The sequence below is a fragment of the Nesoenas mayeri genome, assembly GCF_963082525.1.
Source record: "Nesoenas mayeri genome assembly, chromosome: 3".
NCBI classification, from domain to species: Eukaryota; Metazoa; Chordata; class Aves; order Columbiformes; family Columbidae; genus Nesoenas; species Nesoenas mayeri.
In genome coordinates this window covers 5,159,016-5,178,608 of record NC_137544.1, presented here as the reverse complement: position 1 = coordinate 5,178,608, position 19,593 = coordinate 5,159,016, and positions in this window count along the sequence as shown.

Below are 19,593 nucleotides of genomic sequence, written 5' to 3'. Positions count from 1 at the left end.
TTCCTGGAGCAAGGACACATATAACAGCACCACAAAACAATAGACTGCTTCAGCAGTCAGAGTGTAGATGCCTTTGAAGAAGTCTACAGGTAAGGTCTAGGTAATTTCACAAGATCACCTCTGTTTCCCTCTGTTATATCAAGTGTGAAGATGTATAGATCACTACTGGTAGCATGCCAGTGCCCCATGACCTGGCCTAGAGTCTCCTGTAGGTGAAGAAAGGCAGAGAATAAACAATTGATGATTTTTGGATTCTGCATCTGCTGGTCCATGTGAACAAGACAGCCATCCGTAAGTTTTCCTCCAACATCTATTTTGAGAAAAAGAGTAAGAGCTAACAAACATTTCTAACATATGTATCACTCCTTGGTTGATGAAGTTCCATCAACAGATACGCAATACGAGCTTTTGAGTTTGATCAGTCTGTAACTACTAAGGGACTTCAGTGCTCACAAAAATAGCTCACCTGACTGTATGGAAGAGCTGATGGACTGTGGTTACCACTGTTTTGCTGGAGAATTTGCATTGAAATGGGGCACTAGGAATAGGATGGTCCACAACCATCTTTATGTGGCAACCTAGGGTAGAAGTCTGCTAGAGGTAACGAAATGGAGATCAATGGAGTGGGTATGGATTTACTGATGCTTTTTTCTTTTCCAGAACAGGCAGGCTCCAGCAGTTTAGAAAGTTTGAGCTGCACAGACAGGGATCTTTGACTCTTCTCTGCAGAGAAATAATGTGGTTCTACCCACTCACACTATGAAGAACATTTCTGTACAGAGTCAGTGGCTGCTTTTATAGAAGACAAAAAGTCTGAGAAACAAGTGTCACCACTTTTGTCTCACCGTGGCAGGATTAGTCTGGTTCAGGAGGGTTCGTGTCTCATCCTCCCAGGAATATTGTTTGGGCTCATACTTGCGTTTCCAAAATTCAGTTTATACTTTACTGGTAGAGCACCCAGAATTTATTCTGAAATGGTTGTTAAGACTACGACTGCTTCCATACTGGAACACTGAAAACTATTTATGCTACTGCGTGCTCATAAAATATGTATTTAAACAGTCTTCTCAGAACTAAATGTTGACTGCAGCTGCTCAGTTGAGATCCTTATTATTTGCATTATTTTCATGAGATATAGGTACGTTATACATCTTGTATAATTTTCAAACCTCTCTTTTTATGTCAAACTCACTGTATAAGAGAGGTGGATGCTGTCAATGCTCACGTTATATCCTCTGTCTCTGGTGCACTGGGCTCAGTTTTACTTTTGTTTAGTTAGGTGTCCAAAAACATTCCTCTTAAATCATCTTTTCATCAAAGAAATGACTTTGTTTGGCTGCAATGCAAGCAACTTGACCATTAAGAATTAAAAACTTGATGTACATGGGAATGTTGTCCACCTTTTTCTGTTAGTGGAAATGAAATATAATTTGAAGACTTGGTTATTTGATCTTCTGTAACCCACTGACATGGATTAACAAACTTCTTGGATGCTTGAACAGTGGTGTATGTGTCTGCTCTGCCACGAAGTGCAATGGCTTTTTTTCTTGACGAAAAAAATAGAAATTCTTCCATACATATGTTGATAAAGTTTGTGAACTCTGATGATAATTCTTAACACCACCAACTCAGCTTCATCATCTGAAATAAATTTTCTTTGGAATTAAAGCAATGTAAATACCCTTTTTCTTGGATGTGAATTTGAACTGTGACTGCACATACATGGACTCCATATAATCAGATTTACTAGCAGCTTTGATCAATGTTAATATCTGCCAAACTAATAATGATTCCTTTGCTATTTTTAAACCTCTGTCATACCTTGCTTTCCAAATGCATTTTTTTTCTTGACCTAGAGGATCAGAAGCTGAAATGAGATGCAGGCAGCAACTACAGAATACCTCTGACAGCCTTTCAGTGTTTGCCTGATTCAGGAAACAAACTTAAGCTAGGAAAATGTTCCCTTTCTCTTTGAACCTCACTGCCTTTTTAATTTAGGGGTTGAAGCAAAGATGTCAGAAAGCCTTAAAGAAAATTATTTTCCTGTTTGGGTTCTTGACCACAAAGGGCCACTTTTCAATTCGGTTTCAGATTTGATTTAAATGAGGACAAGTGTTCTTCTATACATCTTCAGAACTCCCCTTGACACGTTAATTTATTATTCAATACTCTTAGTCATGTACTGCTTGCTTTCTTTGACATTTAATAAAGAACTTAAAGACCACAGTAACATTCAAGTCTTCATATTTTAACAAAAATTAAGCCTATTATTTAGAAGTTCAGAATAAGATATTGGATCCTGTGAAACAAAAAATTTACCCCACAGAATGAGGCAAAATTCCTATTTTGAGCTCTACAGTGCTTCTAATGCATTTGAAAGGTATGACATATCTGATGAGGAAAATATTTTATTTGCCAAACAACTGAATCTTGCCTGTGGAGCAAACTTAGCTTTCAGGAAGAAGGAGAAGACTTTATTGTGGCTGGTTGGACTAAAAGAAATACAAAGGCACCAGAAGGCTGAAGCTCTAGATCAAGTCCTGTGGAAATGGATGACAAGCAAAAGGCTTTAAGAGGTCACAGGTAAATAATAAATTGATTTTTTTTAGTACTTTTGTCATTCATTACATACCAACACTTCTGCATTAATATGTATCTGGCTTTCTGGAATAACTGAAAGTGCTGGATGATGAAATAATGTGTTTTACTGGGTTTTACAGAAAGCAAAGCTCAACTATATATGTCCTTCTCTTTCAAAGACTTGGTGCTGTTTTTCCCATGTTTTCACTTCTAACCATAACTTCTCTGAGCCAGAGACTTTCTGTTCAGGTATGTCAAGCTTATTTAATCTTGCCAAGGCTTCCAATGAAACCAGAGGTTTCTTGTGTGATTATTTATCACACAACAAATAGTAATATCTAATTGTAACACTGACACTTCCACTCTTTTATTTTTTTACTTTTGACTGAAGTTTTAGTGTCCTGCAATATATCTCTAGGGTAATTCCATTTATAGGGAAAAACTGGAGTATTTTGACTGCATGTTCTGTAGCAAAACAAATAACTGTTATTTTTTCAATGAAAAATAAAATTGTCTTCTTTTTGCAGAAATTGACACCAGGTGTAGCAGGGAGTTCTCATTAGGTGCAAAGTTATTAAAGGCTTTAAACCACTTCATTGTTTTAAAATTATTAAACTAGATTTCTTTTTTTATACTCTGGAAAACAAGGATACTGATACCAACCCAGGAGGATCTGACAAACTACCTGACCTGAAACTATTATCTCAGCCATTTCTGTTGGACCAACTTTTAGAAAGTCATCCAAGTCTGCATAATGAGACATGGACAGATGTTATTAGGATGGGGCAGAAGCCTCGATAAATGACACCTTGAAGAGTTTCTCCTGCCTTTATAGCAGCTTCTCTGCTATGTAGGCAGCAAAGCCTGAAAGGCTGCTCCTCACAGTCCTAGGGAAGGCAAGTGAGGCCCTTTCCAATTAATTGTGTTCATTGCTGAAACTTTTTGGGGATCACAAAATGGGCTTGCAACTGTAAAAAAAAAAAAAAAAAAGAAAAAAGAAAAAGAAAAAAAAAATAATAGTGGAGGTGGGGAGAGGAGAAGGGGAGAAAAAAACCCTGCTGCCAAACTGTGATTTAAACTGAGATTGGCATCAGCAGACATTTCCACATCAGCCTGTAGCACATCTGGTCCAGACCAAACAAATAGAAGATTTATTCTGTCAGCGAGATCATTTAGCATTCTTTTTTATGCTTCAGAAAGAGCCTGTACCTGTCAGTCACCAAAGCACTAGGCTTTTGGTGGCTGGGCTCTGTTGCTCTTTCTGACTAGCCTTGATCTGAGACTTCTAAGCAGGCTTGTGTTCACCCGCTCCACCTGGGAGACCAGTACCCATGCCAAGTTCATTTCCATAGTCTTATAAAAATCTCCTGGAGGATTTCAAACATCTGCTCATAAGTAAAGAAACATTGTCTTGAGATATAACAATAATATAAAGGGCAACTGAACCTTCCTTGCAAATAAAACTGAGCTAATAAATTATTTTGTTTCAACAGTTTTATACAATTCAAACAACAACCACAAAAAATAAATAGAGCTAAACAGGCACACACACATGAAAAAACAGGTATGAAGGGTTTTCTTCTAATACTTCCACATACTTTTTGTTTTTTCTTCTGGTCAAGAGGTTGTTTTGTTTTGTTGTGTTTTCTGAGCACTTGATGCTAATTATTGAAAGGAAGAGCTTATGAAAAAAGGTGGTGATACCATTGTTCTAACAGCAATAATTTGTCATCTTTTCCTAACATATTTTGAGCAAAGTTTATAAATATTAACTAACCAAGTCTCACTGCAAACCCTCAGCAGAGTCTCTCTCCTTTGTCAGGTATCTCAGCAGTACAAACTATGAACTCACCTCCTCATCGGGCAGAAAATGAAGCCACTTCAGTCATGAAACGTGTCACCTATCAAGCAGATTTGACAACACTGCAACAATCTGAATAGGAACTGAAAGCATCTGAAAGAGCTGAGGGACATTAAGACATGCAAAATATAATTACCTGCAGTGGAATTTGAGCGTGATCCTAGAATTAAACTCTTATTAATAATAAAGGTACAGACAATTTTAATACAATCAGAATGGGTCAGGACATCTATTTTGCATCTCTGGTTGATTGTAGGGAGATGAATATAAGAGATGGATGGAGAATGGGGAAAACCAGCACTCCTTTGACTTTTTTATATTTGAAAATTAACAATGTGGTCAATGGCCCAAGCCTGTTAGCATTTAAGAGGCATTGGACAATCCCCTTAACATGCTTTAGCTTTTGGTCAGCCCTGTATCCACCAGGCAGATGGACTAGATGACCAGTATAGGTTCCTTCCAACTGAAAATTCCTGTTCTGTTCTGTTCTGTTCTGTTCTGTCCTGTCCTGTCCTATCCTATCCTATCCTATCCTATCCTATCCTATCCTATCCTATCCTATTCATCCTATCCTATTTTACTCTATTCTATGTATGAATATTTTATTTTTATACCATTAAAGAATTGGAACTCAAAACTTGACTAATGCATTTTCTATATTAGCAAAAGGGTGCATAAATGTGTCTAGAGGTGTCTCTATTGTAGTCTTCTGCTCATGAACTTGTTCTGTATTCTCCATTTCCTGGACAAATCATACATTTGTGGGTTCCTTAAGGAAATCCAACAATCATTATATTGAACCTCGAATTGTTATACAAACACTTGTCTACAAGCATGTGAATGCACTGATGTTGTTTTATCTACCTGAAGTCTGTTTAACGATTATGTACTATGAACAACTAGATTGCCCCTATTAACAGGCATGGGGATGTTGCTGTTTAATGAGTAATTCCAAGGCATAATGTTCACTCTTTTAATAGTTTTTCTCATTGTTATGCCATTGTTATAGACAAATTAATATTTTAATTTTAAAGTCATGCCCTCACTCAAAATGTTTCAGCTCTTCACTTAAAAAACAGCTGCTCAAAAAGAATAAAAAAAGGATCAATTTCCAAATGAATTCTCTATCATTAGGATATAGAGGGTTTTATTTAAACAAATGGATTTCTTTCTAGAAATGTTTATATCCACAAACTCCCTCAGCAGTCAGAGTATTCAGTAACAGGAAGAAAAATATTCCCTTAGGTTTAAGATTCATGACAAAGGCCAAACTCTGAGCACCCTGACCAGCTTGATGGAAGGGCTAATGTGTTTCTCTCCACTGATTATGAAGAAACACTGAAGAGATTTTATTTTTTGAGCTAAAATCCGCACCATCTTGATGTCTTCCCAAAAGGTGTAGAACAAACTTGTTCTATTATTTTTATGTTTTGTTATGAAGCACTGTCAGAGAAGGGGCTGGAGTGCACAGATGCAGTACTGATGCTCTGACCCAGTACTGATGCTGTGAGGATCTTATACAAGCTCAACCCAAGTCATGGATCTCTTCCAGAGATTGATTTGCTCACTTCGGCGGCTTGTGTAACACAAGAGGTCAGAGGAGACAGTCACAACGCTCCCTGAAGCCCTTAACAGTCTATATCTGAAGACATTAAAGAAAAAAATTATTGAAACTGAATTCTGTTTTCCCTTGGATTCTGATAGGCTATTTCCCAGCTCTCACTCCATCACTTTTCTCATGCATTACGGAATTGAGCCACATGATACGTTGGAGAAACACTCTTAGCTAGGATGATCAGTAGAATTAGTCTGTTCAGGTAATGAACAATGATGTAGTATAATTGATTTATTTTCCAGATCAGCCCTCTTGATCTTAGGATGCAGCAACAAAGTCACAAAGGAAGATAATTGTTCCTCTGATTGACTAACTCCTGCAGTGCAAAAGTGGTAGCTTTATGAGCTCACTGAAGGATGGTGGTTAAAAGAGTAAGAGTCAAGAAAAATTGAAATTATGAAAGAAGAGGGAAAGAAGAATAAACCTCATGGAAAGAGAGGGATATAAAGAAGAAAGGAAGAAGGAGAATGAAAGGGAGAGAGAAAATGAAGGTTTAATACATGGGATCATTGCACAAACCCATTGCAAATGTACCAGGAGCAAAAATTGTGAGGGAAAAAAGCTTTGGGAGAGCTTAAAGATGATGTTAATCCTCTGCCTGGTTCCAGCAGTGTATTGTCACTACCTGAAAATCACACAAGCATCAACAGTTGTAAAATGTGTGTCTTGAGATTTTGAATTATATCCATTAAATAAGCACAGACCTAACCTATATGTATTTACAATGCTTACTCACCTCAGTAGCTGAGCTTCTTATAGATCTCCTTGGGCATTGTTTTGTAAACATGAATGTGGAAGAGACTAGACTAGATCAGGCTAGAAGCAAAGAGGTGGCTAACGGTTCCTTTTCTGTCATGGGAACCAAAATGACTATTTTGCCTGCCTTGCAGTAACTGAGGTAGATAAAGGAAATCCTCTGAGGATTACAACCATTTGGAGTAGAGGATTTATTTTTTTTAGTATTATTTCCTGCAAAACCAAGAAATTGAAGCCTCAAGTAGGGTCACATCATGGATTCCTCCCCAGAGCGGCAGAATAGCCCATCAGTTTTCAGAAGTGCTCCTGGCCCTGATTTGAAATAAGGGAGAGAGATATTCTAGGTCAGCCTTGACCCAGGAATTTCAGCATGAGGAAATAAACTGAATCACTTGATTTGTGGGCCAATCACCCATCTGCAAGTTCAGCCTCATGAGTGGCTCTAATTCCACTCGTGCACCTTCTCATCTGGACTGACATGGAGAAGAACATCTGAGCAGAACTGTGCAGACTGCAGGGAATCAGTTGTTATTCCTTCAAATATCTCTTCTCAAGCCAGTAAGACCATAACTTGGCTCTCAATACTCCTATCATATCAGGCTGCCTCTTCTACAGAGAGACCTTTGTGGTACCTTCTTTTCATTTTGCCACATTGAGTGGACACGAAGGTTGTAACCCTGTGACACTTGTTCAAGGTGCCTCTGGAGGTCAAGATGCCCAGGCTGCGTGCCCAAGACCTAAATCAAAGTGACCTGATCTTCAAAAGCACTGAACTCTGAATAACTTTAAGAAGAGGTCAGCTTCTCTGAAAACTAGTTTTCTTTGATTTAAGGGCTTAATTATGGAACCAGCCCAATAGTAAGCATCTATGTGAAAACACTCAATACTAGCTAAGGGATTTAGCTACTGAGATCACATTAATTTCAGGACCTTTGAAAATATCTGCCCCAGGTTTGAAAAAGTAGATTTAGAACTTGATTTTTTTTCCCTTTTCCCCTTTTACTGCTAATTATTCTTATCTCAACCTCTTTTTAAAACCCATACAACATTTTGGAAGCCTGCATTAATTCATACAGTGCCTCTACACGCAGTTCTTCACTTTTTCTTTGTTGTAGTTTTCACTGTGACATATGATTATAAGTTTTATTGCTTTAGTCTCCGCTTTTCCTACCTGCCGTCATTATCCATATAGTAAATTCTGTTGCACTCCATCCCGACTGCTTTGCTATTTGTTTTGATAAAGACAACAGGTTTTGGACCTATGCTAACAAGAACAGTGGCTTGTTACTTCACCAAAGAAACGCTTCTTCTATTGTTCCCACCACCCGTTCACTCTTTTAATGTCAACAATCATGTTCCCCTTCAGCATAAAGACCCTCAAAATTTTCTGACTCTGATTATCATTATCTGCAAAGGTTTGTTCTTTGGCCTCAGTAGGCACTCAAATTTTCATACATGTTGCAACCTATATGTGTGGAGGAATAGGAAAAAGAAGCAGATACATGAAATGGAGAAAGTACACCACAGGTTAGCAAATAATTGACTTACCCGTGGATCTTTTTCTATTGTGTCTCTGCTCTTGGATTCTTCATTATCCTCTAGTTTTTACCTAGACTAGCACAGCAATCAATAGTCACATTTGACATGACGTGTTCAAGCTGGCTTATTCCCCTGTCATTGCATTTAATAAACGTGATTATAACCAGACTGTGCTGAAACTCCTACAGAATAAGCTGCAGAGAGTCTGCAAAAATTTATTGAAGGATGACATGTAAAACAAACCAGACCAATAAAAATTCTCCCTTCTCAGAAGGTGTGTGATGTTTCATTTATTTTGTACTGTTCAAGACTGAAATTTCTATAGACTCCTGAAATTTTCTGTGCTTGGGGAGATCCTTGTTATGTGATGTTAGGACAGGACTCTGCCCACACCCAAGAAATGCAAGACAGGGACCCAAAGTGACTCAGGAACAACTCTGTAGTTTCTAAACAGAAGGCAATTTTTCCTTCCAAACAATCTAACTACCAAAATGATTGACTTGATCCCAGTGACAAAATTTTATATTTTATATTGCAAACAAAGTTGCTGTCAGGAAGGGAAAAAGAAAAAAAAAAGTGAAAAAAGTTTTTCAAAGATAGTGTGAGGACTGTATACTTCTATGGAATCTGAAGAATCATCAGGTTTTATTCTTCCATTTTTTCCTAATTTTCTGCTCTTGTTTATGAAAGTTTTGATTTTTCAAAAATTTCTTCTTTTTTCTTCTGTTCAAATTTACAAAATGTACAATGAATTAGCACACATAAATGGCAATTACTTAAGGGACTTGGCTCCTAAGTCCTCATTATCTTCAAAAATATGTTACAGTGGTAGTGGAAGCTTGTCTAACTTCATACCAATTTGCTTCCAGCCATGATTTTCTGATATATATCCCAGTGATCAAACAAGGGACTAACAAAATAAATTTATTAGCTTTTACAACCATAAATACAACTTCAGAGGAATAATTCTCCAATAGTGTATTCCTCATTAGTCCTACCATTAAGACCACTTTTCCCAATTTTTCCTCAGATCTCAAGCATGTGAATTTCATCATTTTTAGTAATTTGAACACCATTAGATCCCGGATACAGGCACTGGAACTTTATTGAGTTATCATGTTGGTATAATACCTGAGACATTCTTTACCAAGGCAAACTAGCACAATGCTATGCAATATATCTGGACCAACACGGGCCAGAGACCATTCCCAACAGGCATTTTGAGGGCTTCTGTTATATTTTAAAGGCTAAAAGAATTTGATGGTATGGACATATCCAGTCATTTGGCCTATGAGTCAGATAACTGTAACAGAGTGGTTAATTTACCAGTACAGATGTAGTTGTGCTGCCTCCTGAATTCCTATGTGAAATCTCTTATTTCTTTATATTCTTCTGGGGTCCTAGGCAGCAATGAATCTCAGCCATGAACGTTACACTAAATGCCTCATCGGCATAGGAGAGCTGCAAAAATTGCACAGTTTTATGTTGAAAGGATATCAGTACCAGTCAGAATCTCAGTAAAATGAGTCGAATAATTATGCATTGGGATATCAGCTTTTGCCTACTCCAATTGTAATTTGATTCCCAGAATATTTTATAAAAGTGATGGGTGGCTCCAAGGAGTCTCTCAATCTGAGTTGCTGTAACTCAAGCCAAATTTGGGCTTTCAGTACAAAACTTGACAGGTCTGTAAAAGAGAAGGAGACCATGCAGAAGAAACATGCATGCATATATACTTACATTCAAATCTGCAAACAAAAGTAGATTTGGTTCTCTTCCAAATTTTCAAAGCCTTCAGTTCCTATCTCCAGCTTTTGTTCCAGAACCCTCTGAAGTAACTAAACTATAAATGGAGCTGTGAAAACTCAATAAACTGGGAGAATTGCCTGAATATTGCTCATCTACTTTAAGGAGTTTCAAGAAATATATAGATACTCCATAAAAGCACAGTGAAATTGTGTTGACGAAGGTGTCAAAATATGTACATACAGGGAGGGATAGCTTGGTACAAATTTAGACTTAAAATGGTTTATTTTCCTGAGGTTGGAATCTGCCAGAACGTTCACTTATCTGTCGTGTATCTGTGATGTTGAATACATTTTACAAGAACAAGAAAGCAATTCAGCAAAGATTGCAAGAGAGACTAAAGTAAGTGTCATCTAGGAATGACTTCTTAGCCACGGGTCATAGGAGAACTTATCAATATAATACAAGAAAACATTAGAAATATCAGCAATTTTTTATGTGAGATAAAGGAAGCTTTGCATAAATGCAGGGCAAAGAATTATTTGAGAAAGGAGAAAAAATATGTGTATAAACAACCCAGCAGGATACAAAATACATCTGTAATGAGGTGGCAGAATCATATAATAAATGCACAGCTGTATAGGATCGTAGACTAATGCAGATTAGAAGGGGCCTCAGGAAGTTTCCAGTCAAACCTCCTGCTCAAAGCAGGGACAGCTGTAGCTCAGGGTTTGATCAGGGTAGTTGTTCAAAACCTCTGAGGATGGAGATTGCACAATGACTTTGAGCAACGTCTTCCATCATTTACCTCTCCTCGTGGTGGAAGTTTCTCCTTACATCTTGTCTGAATGTCTCTGTTTCACCTTTTATCCTTTGCCTCTTGTCCTCCTGTCATGTACCACTATGAGGAGCCTGGCTCTGTCTCCTTGATACTCTCCTCATACATACTACCCATTCCCCAGCCTACTCAATGACACATCTTCTCCCAGCTAAACAAGCCCATTCCCCCAGCCTCCCCTTATGGGACAAGTACTTCAGTGATAGTCATCTTGGTGGCCTCTGTTGAAGTCAGGGTACTTTGTCCATGTTTTTCCTATATTGCAGGTTCCAGAGCTGGACATGTTATACCAGGTGTGATCTAACTGCAATGGAGGATTTGAACAAGAACATTGCAGTCAGCACGTATTTAGAATAATAATAATCTCAAAGCACTGTCAATATAGCTCTGAGAAAAAAAGACTGTCCCAAACTTACTGTAATTACCATTGAGAAATATAAGGAGGGGAGATTTCAAGTGAGAGCTGGAAAACACAATGTTGATTCTATTCCTGGCTCATTCAATGGCCAAGTATGGAAATGTAAGCAAGTTGCTACCCATCTGTGCTTCAAAGTAAAATGGGCTTGAGCAGCAAAGTTTTCAAGCAGGATACCTAGAGTAACATATGTTTATCCAGAGCATCTTACACCATGTAAGTGAATGGATTCTACTTTTTTACTACAGCTTTCAATGAGCCACATTAGTTTTTAACTCATTTTCTACCTAAAAAAATCTCTGAAGAATTCAGATTTGTTCTGAGAGCTAGGCTGCGATCTTGAAGCACTGAGTCTTTCCAGCTATGTCTTTGTAGACATGTAATGCTGCAGTAGGGATCTTAATGCCTTTGATAGTGTCCTTCTTCATTAGGTATTTCTAGATTAGTAAGTAATACAGTCATTTCATCCACAGAGAACTCAGTGCAAAAACTATAAGAGGATGGTTTAATAGACGTTACTTGAAACTATAACTTCTGCTCTAACATTAGTATTGAGCTAAACTTCTTGAAAATGCATTATGCCAGCCCAACTTAGTTTCTTTAAATCATGCACCCCTTTTGACACACAAAAAAAACCCCAAAACACAGCTGCAGATATATTAAATTCAATTAATTATTACTGTATCTTCCAAACCTTTTAATTACTGAACTTTTTATAAAAAAGAAAATAGATTATTTGTTGTTGTTGTTGTTGTTGTGGGTTTTTTGTTTGTTTGTTTGTTTGTTTTAATAATTAATGCATTCTGCAGAAGGCCTGTATTTAGTTATTAGTTAAGATCTGAAATTGGATGGGGATTGCCTATTGCAGCAGAACCTTGTCTTGTGGTAACAAACTATTCAAATTTGGTGATTATAAGACCTTAAAAATGTGTGTTAGCCCACATGTTGAGTCATTTTAGCATTTAAGTAAGTACATACTCATAGTCAGGGTGAGCAGAGATGATAGGCCCCTGAGAACAGGACTCTGAAATAGTTATCTACATAGAAGAATAGGTGTCTATATAGAAGACTTTTTAAAAGTATTGGTGAGTAACAGTCTAATACTTGATGGAAAGAAATGAGCACTTTAAGGTGGTGGGGTTTTAATATATATATATGCAATGGGATGAAAAAACAATGGGAGTGAAATCTCTCCATGCACAGATTTCAAGTCACCTCTATGTAGCTGTCTCAATGTGCGTTCTCTGTATATGTACATTGTAACAATCTCATTCCACAGGACTGTCATTTTAATTAGTTTCATTCTTCCATAAATAAAACAAAGATAGTTCAAATGCTTATTGATAATTTTCACATCATTTTAAAGTTTCCCAAACAGTGAGTCTTGTGTTTGTTTGTTTGGGTGTTTTTAATGTTAAGATCCCATATGGACATGCTCATACAAATTATTCTCCTAAAAAAAAGTAATTTTGTCACTAAGCTAGGTCTATCCTAATTTGCTCTGCTTTAAGTCCGTAATAACTCCATTAATGCTACACAGATCACAAAGAATGTAAAACTAATGTCATACTGATCAAATATTGGGTCATCTACTCCTAATAGAGTCCATTTGAATTTACACCAGTGTGATCCCAGGGGAAGATGGCAGCTCCTTACTTATTCTTCTTTTCTCCTTTCTTTCACTGAAACTCTGCCAAAACTGATGACTTCTTCCTCAGCTGGCTCCCAGGAGCCAATGGGTCTTTCCCCACCTATCCTCAACTAATGTGAGTTGTTTTTCCCTTTTATGCAACCACCAAAACTCCTAGAGCATTTAATCCTTTTCACTTTCTAAATAGAAATGCTAAATTTTCCACAGAGGAGGTGCCCTGGGGGGGAGTTTTGCTCACACCCAAGAATGGATGTCAGTTAATATTTGGACATGATTAATTAACAGTAAACCCTAAGGCAAACTTTGCTATTATGAAAATAAGACAATATTCCAGATTATATGAGCGGCTGCCTATATGACAAAGTTACCCAGATGCTCTGAGATCAACAAAGATTTGTCACAGATATAAAGGCAGTTATTATTTTATGAATTTCATGTTCAGATGAATTATTTTTGTCCCTCTTAGACGTTACAGGAATGACCTCAGGATAAACCATTATTTGAATTACCTCTCAGACACTCAAACACTATTACAAATTTTTCTAATTTTGCAGATAATTATTTGGAGCTCATATTCTTTTCCTAGTCAGTGGCTAATTGGTACGTTACCATAAAAGTGGAAGGCCAACCTTACTGCGTAGTGTATGTAAATCTTGGATTTCACTTGCAGCTCCCTCTTGGATGGAAAACAACCTCTATTTGACAAACAGAGCTGAAACACACCATGGCTTATCTTGAGAAACAAAAAGTAGTTTTTCCAGAAGAAACTAAAGTGGGTCATTGTGTAGGCAAATTAGAGTCATGCATATTTCAATAGAGTGTAGATGCTGGGATAGCTAAATGAACTCCAGTACCAAAGAGCTGAAAACTACACCAGTAGGAAGGCAGGCAGAGAGGCACATAGCTGAATAAAATGTGCTATTGAATGTGTAATGGCAGATATGGTCAGAACCTTAATTTTATGTCTTATTGAAAAGATATAGGGAAAGACTTAATAGCTCTTCATTATCACAGAAAATTGCATACTTGTTTTGCTTCATAAAATAAGGCTGTCAATTTTTTTCTGCTATGGAACATTTCAGACTCTTTCCCAAGGCAGTAAATCAGTATCTGAAAATGTTCTATCACTGTTATTCAGGTATTTTCTTTTACCTCAGGCCTGGGTCTAGAAGTATTTGGAGACATTGCGAAGTTGTGTCTTCTGATTTTGAGAAAAACAAAACGAGAAAGCAGCTGTATTATGAGATCGACTAAAACTTCTGGTTCTTTTGTGTTAACTTTTCAATGGAAGAATCTGAGGGAATAAAAAAATAACTCTTTTTAGAACACATAAACCAGAAACTTAGGAAAGTCTGATGGCAGAACAGTGCAGACAACTATTACAGAAAGTAGACTTTCAAAATCTGATACCTCTTCATAGTTCTACAAATACATTTTCGGCCTCTCATTAAAAAAAATAGTTTTTGCAAGGCATTGCAAATGTGCTTGGAGCAAAAAAACCCACCCATTACACACCTATAACCCTAAACCTCTAAATCCAACTTGACAAAGGCAAAGAATGAGCAAAACTCTCAACTACATTGAAATTTCAATCCAAATTCCCCTTCCAGTCCTTGACATAATTGAATATCACCAATTCATGACAGCTTTTCAATTCTGATGTGAACATCTCTTTTATTGAAGCATGGTTCCATCTCTAATGGTAAATTCATTTAAAAAGTATTTATGAACTTCTATTTTTGCAGATTCTGGATGGTTACATTAAGTGAGCAGAAGAAAATTCAACCAGAGAAAGTGAATTTACCTCTGGGAAATACTCAGTTGATATAATTTCTCTCCAATTTCATAATCCTGCCATTGAAATGTGCTAAGGTCAGCTCAGAGCAAAATGAAATAGAGGATAATTTTGCAATACTCCCCCAGTGTAAAATATTTTAGGCTATATCCCGAAAGTATGCTCAGATTTCTGGTCCAAGCAATGGTAAGTGCCAGTTGTGAACACATAGTAGGGAAGGTTAGAAGAAACAATAGAGACAAAAAGGTTTCTTCAGGTCATGCCCATCCTTTTTAACCTACAGGAAAGAGTATCACTCACTGTTACATTCTTATTTGAGTTTCCCACCAATATAAACAGAGCTGAGACAGGCTGTACTGTGGTATACGGAGCAACACAGATGCCTGATGGACAAGGACTTGTTCCACTAGCATAAGATCTCAAATATGATAGAGACCTGAAGTGAATCAAGTACAGTTTAACATTGTTACTAGAGACTTCAATTACAAAATGAAGAGTAGAGTTATTAAATTTTATGCACGATTCCAGTTAAGACGGCTGCAAGTGTGCCAGAGAAAAGGATGAGAAGTCAAAATTATCACCACAGATAGATTTAATTCAGCAAGCCCAAGTGTAACATTCTGCAGTTATACAGTGAATATGAATTGTACTGGTGCAGAATGGTAGATGTTTGAATAGTCAGTACTTCTCAAAAAACTACCTGCATACTATAGGAACAGCAACTTGTCTCTGTCATTCTGTTTCCAAGAGCCAACTGTAAGGCTGGGAGATATAAAGAAGATTTCTAAAACAAGTCAAATAATTTCACTGCACTCTGAGTCTTCAGCTGGAAGCAAATGTGTCTAAAGGGAAGTAAAAGAGATCCTTAGAAATACAGAAAATGTAATAATGGGGAAAGATTGGCAAGATGAGAAAGATTCCATTAAATCAGAGGCAAGAGATGCAGCTGTTCCTGAAAGACTTCTGAAACTGGTCCAAGAAGTATAAAGGTTCACAGAACTCTTTAAAATTATTAAAATGCCATAACAGAGAAAACATTTGCAGAGACTTTCTTGATACCACGATGGGCAAAAGAAACATGATATCCTGTCTCATAGAAACTGCAAACCTTGACTTCTCCAACTATCTGGACTAGGGGTCCTGAGAAAACCTCCTTCCTACAGGATGGATGAATATCTTGTAAGATACTTCATATAAGGCTTTTACTTTCTAACAAAAAGTGTGACAATTCGTGCCAGTCAAACCTTGTATTTTAGACATGTAGATGCAAATTATTATTATAACTAAATGTGGAGCAGACCTGAAAATAATAAAGACAATGTTAATAAGTTACACATCTGTACTTTTCGTTTCTGTTCAGAATATTACTTGCAAAGGGACAAAAGAGAAGAAAAATGACACTTTTTAGGAAGCCAATCAGAGAATGTAAACTTACATCTTGGAATTCATGGATGCAAAAAAAAAACATTATAATGCCTTTTAAGGCCGCCAAACAACATTCACCACCTGAAATTTGTAAGATTTTCAGCTATTGCATAAAATTGCCTGCAGCAATTAACTTTACTGAAACAAATAATCTTAAAGTTTGTGCTACAAATCCACATCACTTCAGAGAGATACTAAATAAGAAAGACTGCACTAGAGAAGGAGAAATAGAAAAAGAAAGCGCATCCCATGTGGAGTTTATAGCAAATTATTTTAAAATATGTTTTTAAAGTCTTCCAAAAATCAGTTACATTCAATGGTGTCTGTCATGAATTCTGGAAGAACATGATATGAGATATTTGATTATTTTTAAAAAAAAAAAGAAAAAGATGAGCAGATAACTAACAGAATGATTGCAGATACTTAGAAATACAGATTAACTCAGTCACAACACCTTGTAAACAAAAACCCCTGGCTTTTCTAGAAATGGGAGGATGCTTTAGTTTAAGAGCTTAGCATTGTCCTTTGCACAGGCAAAAGTACACGGAGAGGATATGCAGTAAGGGTAAAATCAGACAGATTTTTGGGTGAACATTTCCATGGCAATTATGTCATTACTGGTTTACGTAAAAAAAAAAATATATATATATATATATATATATATATATATGTAGTATGACATTGTATAAGCAAAAGAGATAAAGAGGCCACAAACATATAAGAAGACCTGCCTGGTCACCTTCCTGTGTAACCTCATCTGGGTGTTCCTGCTCCGGCAGGGGGATTGCACTGGATGAGCTTTCAATGTCCCTTCCAATCCCTAACATTCTGTGATTCTGTGATTCTGTGATATAATGGGAAAATGACCTTAGTTGCATTGCCAGCTATTTCTACACCAAGCTCTAGAAACACAGCCTGGTGGAGGGAGCAGACAGCCCTTGCAGCCAATTCTCCCTTCCCCATTCCTCCAGCCAGATACTGAGCAAACCTGAGTCTCCACAGCTCCCTTACTCATTTTTTTTATTTTTTCCCTTATTTTTCTCTGTGATTTCCTGCAGCAGCAAAGGTGCTACCTCACTTTTGTAACCTATAAGCAGCAAAATTCAACTTTGCTCCCACTTCTGAAAAGGCCATTGCAACACATGCAGTTGGGATTCTCAAAACAACGCAGCAGAAGAGCGTAATTTTTCCTTGCTAATCTCTGTTTCCTGCCTGCTCCAGTGCTTTGTTTATTCAGTCCTTTTGCTGTTCCCTGCCTCCCCTACAAATGTTGTTTTGACATCATGGTCACCAGGTGCCTCACCACCCCTTCCATCAACAGACACTTGTGCAGCAGATGGTACAAATGGGTTGGCAATAATTTAGTGCCTTGGCGTTGGATTGCCTTGTCTGGTGCTTGTAATGGTGACTAGACAGGGTTAATGACAGTAGCAGGGAAAGAAATATATAAAAAAAAGACCAAACCTGTAAGGATACGCTTTCAGAGAAGCTCTCCTGTGAGCCATACACTTCACTGAAATCCTCTATTCCTAAGAACCATGAGCTACATTCTCTAGCAAGAGAGGTTTATTTTAGAAAGGTACCTTCAGTTTAATCACATTAAAAATGTCAAGATTTCCCTTGTCTCCTTTGATCATCATAACTCTAATGACTCTGATTACATTTTCTGCCTTGCATCACAAAGTATAGTTTGTTTAGTAATGACGCTCTAAGGATAGAAGCTAAATAAGACTAGCAAGAGGTGGAGATATCTTTCATTAGACCAATAAATAATTATCTATGTGTTACAGACCTATTGGGACACTGAAATGAATAGTTATAATTATAACCCAATGATAAGTGCTCAAGTTTTTTATTCTCTAGTTGAGTTTGTGCCACAAAATGTGATAGCACAGTCAGGATTTTTTATATAAGCCCTTATAGAGTTAGAGGTCAATTCAATGTGAATTATCACAAAGTTCAGAGATGTTTGCATATTGGGTTTCAATATTGTGTTCAGTAACCTACAGGAACAAATATATCACACAAGGAGTTAGAAATGAGTCATAATTAGTTCCTTTGCTCTGCTGGATTCTTACTCTTTGAATAAATCACTTGAACTGTTTTCATCCATTTTGCTGCTTCTAAATTGGAGATAATATTCCTGTCCCAAGGGTACTGTAATGATTAATTAATCACTTCAAGTCACTTGGGATTTGAAAAAGGTGTGTGTGTATATGTAACTTCACATATGCAGAATATATATAAATATTTCCTTTACTTTTTATGTTAGGTATAAAGGGTGCCGTTCTAGAATCAGCAGTGAAATTTTTGAACAAGAATAATCAAAAAACCGTCTCTTGGGAATCCAGGCTGTCAAATGCAAATGACAGTCATACTTCTCAGCTCCAAATTATCTCCAGATACAAAGTTCTCTCTCTCTCTTGAAATAATTTTCTTTAGAAGTCTAAAGAAGCTGAAGTTGCTTATATTGAAGAAATTTCACACTGCTTTCCTTTTCTAGCATTATATGGAGTTATTTGTATTCTACTTCATGAGGTTTTGGCAGACATTGTATATTATACTGCATTGTGGGCCACCAAGAGGTACAACATTGCCCCTGCCTTTGCTGCTATGAGGTCAAGAAAAGGAGAGAAATAAAGAAAAAAAGTTTTATTTGAAGAAATAAAAAATATGGATTAATTCAAGTTTCTTAAGCAGCATCCTTAACTTTCAATACTCTGTAGTATCACAGACAAGACTGGGCAAATGATCACTAAAAATCCAGCCAATTGTTCCAAGCTGTTCTGTGGACCTATGTATGTAATCATAAGACCAGTATGCAAAAATGAGGCAGTTCAGCAAATTTGTTCCTAAATTTCAAACAAAATGTGGAGAAAATGTTGTCTTTTTTTTTTTTTCCCCCCAAACTCTAATATCTGTGTTTCAGCTTCTTAAATGATGTAGAAAGCTTGCCTGTTCTATGATTACAATGCGACTAAGCTAAAAACAAGTAATGTTTTGCTTGCAGCTTTTTCCCTTAAAACTACATGCTACATGGATTTTGCTTTTAGTGGAAGGTAAAAACATACTAGATAGAGCCCTGACATGCATTTCCAGTTCAGCCTCAATTTCTCACATGATCTTGAGTGTTTTGAATCCACTGTGGCTCAATTCCCCATTTGTTGATCAAATTTAATAATATTCCCTTTCTCCTGTCCTTTCACTGTTTCTTTCATCTAAACTAAGTACAGTTAGTTAGTAACTTCTAAGGAAAATATTTTTCTACCAAATTTACCAGAACTAAAAAATATTTGATGAACATGTAAATTTCACCGAGGTTTTTGATACAGAAATCAGAAGGGCAGGATGCACACCCTGATGTCCAGTATT